Genomic DNA, 6177 nt, shown 5'->3' with positions numbered 1-6177 from the left:
TAGGAGACATATTGGAATTTTACAGGCTGCATTAAAAGATCCCAGAACAGGATAGAATGGAATATAGGACTATGCAGTGGGAAAATTAGCAACAGCCTTATCCAAAACTGGATTCTAAATACAATGATGTATATCCTGCTGACGTTCTGTTAATAATGACAATAACCTTTGCATTAGATTTTACTCTCCAGGACGCATTTTCCTTCAACTTATTCAAGTGTCAGAAAAAAACCTATATGTATTATAACTATCTCCATTTTGTAGAGGAGGAATCTGACTTCCAGAACTTCTAATTTAATTTAATAAAGTTGCTTGATGTATTACTTTTCTACTGTTGCATAATAAATTACCAGAAACGTATTGGCATAAGACAACGTCTATTTATTAATTCAAAGATCTGTAGGTCAGAGCCTGGCATTATGTGGGTGGATAATCTGCTTCTGGTCTCAAGGTATTGGCTGCTATGGGTTGTATCTGAAAGGCTCTGATGGAGAATCCACTTCTAAGCTTATTTAAACTGTTGACAGAATTCAGTTCTTTGCAGTTGTCAGCCTGAGGTCTTTGTTTTCTTGCTAGCTGTCAGCTCAGGGCAGCTCTCAACTCCTAGAACTGCTACATTTATTGGCATGTAGACTCCTCCATTTTTGAAGTTAACAATTATCTGGCTGAATGCCTCTCATGCTTTGAATATCCCCGACTTCCTCTGTTGCTACCAGCCAGATAAAGCGCTTTGCTTTTAATGGGCTCACTTGATTAGGTCAAGCCTACAAGAAAATATTTGTATCTTAAGGTTCAATTATACTGGGACTTTAATAATCTCAGCAAAAATTTATTTACAGTAGTGCTTAGATGAGTGTCTGACTTAATAACCAGGGGATGGGAATCTAGCAGGTGCCGTCTTTAGATATCTATCCATCAAATTTGGTTTATGAGGAGCCGAGCCAGAATCATAATTCAGGGATTTTTTATTAAAAATTCAAAAACTTTTTCAACCACAGTTAATTTGTTAACTTATAATAAATTGGTTAATATTTAGCTATGTTATATTTATATTACTCTCACATCATTTATTACGTTACTAGGGCATTCAAGATGTCTTTAGCTTAGTTGTTTTGAGAGAACAGAAAATCCTCAAAAGGCAGCAGACCCAGAGAAGAACGCCAGTTACTTGATTAGTGGAAGCAGAGAAAAGACAAGACCTAGTAAACCTTTGCCTGTTGTTCCATAATAGAGAGGCCCTTATAATCACTCTCTTTCCACCTTTTTATCCATTGAATCTCTTGTAATTTATAGTACTTCGACTACGAAAGAGGCACGTTTTAGAATGGAAGCCCCTTAAGGAGGAAAGCTTTTATCTATAGATCTTTAGTGGCTTGCATAAGTTCTAGCACATATTAAATGCTATCAGAGAACTTGTGCATAATAGATTCTTAGATAGGCTGAGTCCAGTCATATGATTTAATTAATTAGAAATGAAAAAAGTGTCATGGCAAAATAAATACCTTGAAAATAATTTCTAAAACAGAGAAAAAGTGAAATCAACACTTGAAACAAAAATGATGCTAACTGTAGTACCTGATACTCAGGAGAATATAAGTTGATGTGAATATGTGTTTAATTCCTATAAGTGGATTTGAATAAATGTTTAATTCCTCCAGTGGATGTTTATAGATTCAGTTATCCTTAATCAAAGTACAGAAACTTGGGTTTATCTGATTGGCAGATGTGCTGCTGGGTAATGCCATTTTCTCTTTGAGTGTTTATGGGTCAGGAATCCCAGCAAAAGGACAAGAAAGGAGATAGGCATTTTATGCAAATTAAGATATGCAAAACATAAAACTTTATTTTCATAAACCTCAATTTGAATGTCAAATGCTAACTTCTAGGAGAACTTAGTCATTTACATTATTTTTGGGCATTTCAATTAAAAACAATCCTTGCCCGGCACGTGGCTCACGCCTGTAATCCCAGCACTTTGGGAGGCTGAGGCGGGCAGATCATGAGGTCAGGTAATCAAGACCATCCTGGCCATCTCTGCTAAAATACAAAAAAATTAGCCAGATATGGTGGTGTGCACCTGTAGTCCAAGCTACTCAGGAAGCTGAGTCAGGCAAATCGCTTGAACCCGGGAGCCGAAAGTTGTAGTGAGCCGAGATGGCGCCACTGCACTCCAGCCTGGCGATAGAGGGAGAATCTGTCTTTAAAAAAAAAAAAAATCCCATTCAGGATTTCTCTACTGTTCATGTTGTTTTCTCAGGATGTGGTATTTGGGCCAATGGAGAGGGTATATGACTTTAATCTGGTCTTTGAAGATAGTTACTCTGTATTGATGAGGTCACTGTTGCCAGACCTCTTCTAAAGGATGCTTCTCATCCTCCTCTGTTATGATGTAACATTATCCTCATAATGGGGCTCCGGAATGTCTCATGACCTGTCTTTATCTTATCAAACTTTGGCATGGAACTCAGTAAAGCTTCTTTGAAGTTTTTCTGCCTACATATATCTGAGTCTAATATTTCTTTTCCAAAACTTACCAATTTATCCATATTTGAAGAGTTTTAAACAGTGAGGGGGAAGTCTTGGCAGCAGTTTCAAAACAAATGCTATCTAAGCCAATATTCCTTCACACAAATTATTTAGCATTTGACTTTAATTTAGATCTAGTTTCTTTATATTTAGAGCCGAGTATTAGGCCTCATTCTGCTCTGTTCCTTAATATCTTCATCCCAGCCCTCCAGCCCGATCCTGGAGTAAAGTTTGGGTAACTTCTTTAAGCTCTCCTTACTCTCAGTTTGAGGTGAATGCCAGATTCAACTCTAAACAGTCTTTTTTAGTGCAGGATTAACATAGGACTAAATTATTAAATCCTAGCTCTCCAGAGTAATATGATGTGATTGTCTGCTGAGGGATCATATTTTCATTTAAACTTACTGGGTCAGTGCCTATTTGCATGGGCATTGGCTAGTGCTAACCATCGCTGATTAGTTCTGTTCTCAATATTGTACAAGAGTTTAACAAAGTTAACATGAAAATGGGCACAGGGACATTTGTGTAAAGACCTCTTGCTAACCATCACGTTGGCTCTAAGTTAAACCTCTTTGTCCATAGTATCTCTGGGCCATAATAGCTTAACTGTGTGATAGAAGACCAAAGGTACCTTACAGCCATGCCATGCTTATGATTGTCTATGGCTTCATTTCCTCTCAGATAGAATCCAAGTATGTCTCAGAATAATTCACTTTTTATGAACCAAATATAATATAGAAAACGGTATGTTAATTTTGAGTCATAGATTTTGTTGTTTTAACTATATGTGGCCTAAAAACAAGAACCCAAATACCATTTTTCACTGAAAATATTTTTCAGACGTTCACTTATATTTTGGAAAACTAGGCTTGAAATTATAAATACCACTGCAACTAAATCTAATCATATTTATTTGGGTTAAGATATTCTAAAAAGGACAAAACTTTGTTTACGATCTTCTTATATAAGGAAGCTCTTTGAAGAAAATAGCTGCAATATTTATTTATATCTCTCGATGGACTGATGTGGGGAAATTTTTCTTATAAAAACACATATTCATGCATATTACTATTAAAGTATTCTAGTTAATCACTGCAACTGGGTTACCTTTCCAAAAATTAAAATTACCTTTGTGAATCCACAAATTCTTACATCTTTGGGCTTAGGGCCAATCTCTTTTCTTTGTGAAATTTTCTCTGAACCTCACAGAAAGAGATTAGTTTGGGAGAGAGAGTTGGTTTGTTGATATGTGAAAAACATTGTTTTTTCCTGTGTGAACGTAGTTTGTGGGTTATACATTTATTCTGGAGCTTATTCTTTTTAATACTACATTACTAATTTTCTCCTTGAGTAAAGAAACTTGTGTATCCAGTTCAAGTTGTTATCTTTTGTTTCAGTACATAGCAGACAATTTGCACATAGCACATGCTTTAGGAGGTTGAGTTTAATTGTATTGATGAATTGTAATTTCTAAAATTTTTGCATTAAAATTTTGTCAGTGGTCTTTTACTATTCATATTTTGATACAAAATATAACAAATCCTCCTTACCTGGAATAAATCCGGAAAATTAACTGTCTAAGGAAATTATTTGGAAGCTGCAACTGGTCAAAGATACCAGTATTTTTCAAGAACAGCCCCTTAAAATTAGATATATAAAATCCTGTTGTATAGGTTTTCTGAGCAATAACACTCAAGGAATCAACAGAAACCCAGGAATCACTTTCATTCAATTCAGTTCTCAAGATCTTAGGTCATATTGCATTAACTTGACTTCAGTCAAATCAAATTGAATTGGCATAGACATGCACTCCTAACTTCTGCATTTTTCCATCCTAAGTGAAAACATTGGTTAGCTCTGCCAGTGACTAAAAGCACTTAGGCAGAAACAAAAATAGACTGAAGAATAGGGGTTAGGGGGAAAGAAGATCTATTGTCAATACTACCCTGCTTATCTGTGTCTGACCTATCTTCTTCTGTAAAAATATTATTAAGGACGATATTTATTCCAGCAGGTATCAGGTAGAGTTTGAACAAGAACTTGAAGCTTTCCTACCATATTTCTCAGAATGTACTTGACTTATAATGGGCCTCTCATTTTGATCATCCATCACTCTGATACTAAAGCTGCCATTCAATATTTGGCACTTAGGGTGCCAAATTAGAAGATTTTTATATGTCCAAATGGGGATAAGAATGGAGCTGCCAAAATTGTACTCACTTGTGACCTAAATATCCAAGAAAGAAAAAGCCAATGCCATTAGAGTGTGTCATCTCCTCTCTATGATTCAGTAATGAAAACCTGCCGACTAGCAGTCTGTCAGCTACATTCTGTTTAATCATTGGAAATTGTGTGCACTGTATCTGTGAAGTCTAAATGGAAAAAGTTGCCACTGCAATTGCAGCTTCCTCCTACCAATAAAGCAATGTGGAAGAGGAGAGGAGAAAGAAGGCCATCTGACAGCTCTCAATCAAAATACCAATCATAAATTAGCACTTACAGAGAACGTATCACACAAGACTGTCTTTTCAGGGACTCGGAGTTAAATAATGAAAACAGATACTTTAGTTTAAAAAGGTTGTAATTCCAGGGATACCAGAGATGTGTTTTGTGAAAGCAAAGAGAAGCATCCAGTGAGAAAGTTCATCCTGTCTCTGAAAGGAAAGCTGTCTTCCTGCTCTTAATTTTTGACACTTGGATTGGTTAAGATGCTGCTAGGTTTTATAACTGCAAATAGAACAGACCCTGAGTTCTTTGACTGATAGTATTTCTTAAGACTCTCCCCGTAATGTATGGCAAATTTATTGTTTTCTCCTTTTTTTGAAAGAAAGCACCATTGTGTAAAATATGATTTTCAACTTGATGGCAGCATGCCCAAGGGATTTAGGTGATATTGGATTCCTGCATAAGTTCACTGCATAAACCTAGAAAAAGAATGCTGATTTTGACAGCAGGAGAAGGCACATTTCCTTCCTAAATCATTAAGTTAGAAATATACTTGTTCAAACATATGCTGTATTCTATGTTTCTTGGATTTGGCATATACATTTTAAAAGAGTTGACAAAAGACCAAGTAAGTTCATATTTTAAAGAAAAGAAGAACTATATATAATTAAAATCCAAATGATATTAAATTACTGTTAATCTGATAAATACATTAAAATGATATATGAAATTACTGACTTTGTAATAGTGTGACAAAAATATCATTTTTTTTTCTCTCTTCTCCCATAATACCTGCAAAGTTTCAAGTGGCTTCTACCATGTGGCCTTCATTATCTCCCAATGAAGTATGCTATGATTTACTTATTTGTTTGGAAAAAAATTAAAATGGTAGTAAAAAATAGGTATTGCAGTATCTCTAAATTTGCAAATGTGTTCCCTGAGATTTGGATTTCTATTCTCAAAAGGCTTAATTACTATCATACCATGACTAGGATTATTACAAGCATTTCCTAACATTTTAGTAAGCTGTTCTAGAAATACGTGCAAAACAGAGCAAGAAGAGAGCGTAGAACAAATGAAGTTCAAATTCTACCAAATATAGTGGTATTCCTCAGAAAGACTTGATGATATTGATTGGGCCTCTGCTTGAACATTTTCAACAAGAATGTATGTATTATGTTCAAAGGATGCTATTTTATCTGTGGA

The sequence above is a fragment of the Callithrix jacchus genome, chromosome 7, assembly GCF_049354715.1.
Source record: "Callithrix jacchus isolate 240 chromosome 7, calJac240_pri, whole genome shotgun sequence".
Classification (NCBI taxonomy): Eukaryota; Metazoa; Chordata; class Mammalia; order Primates; family Cebidae; genus Callithrix; species Callithrix jacchus.
The sequence above is the reverse complement of the archived record's forward strand: the minus strand, read 5'-3'. Positions refer to the sequence as shown.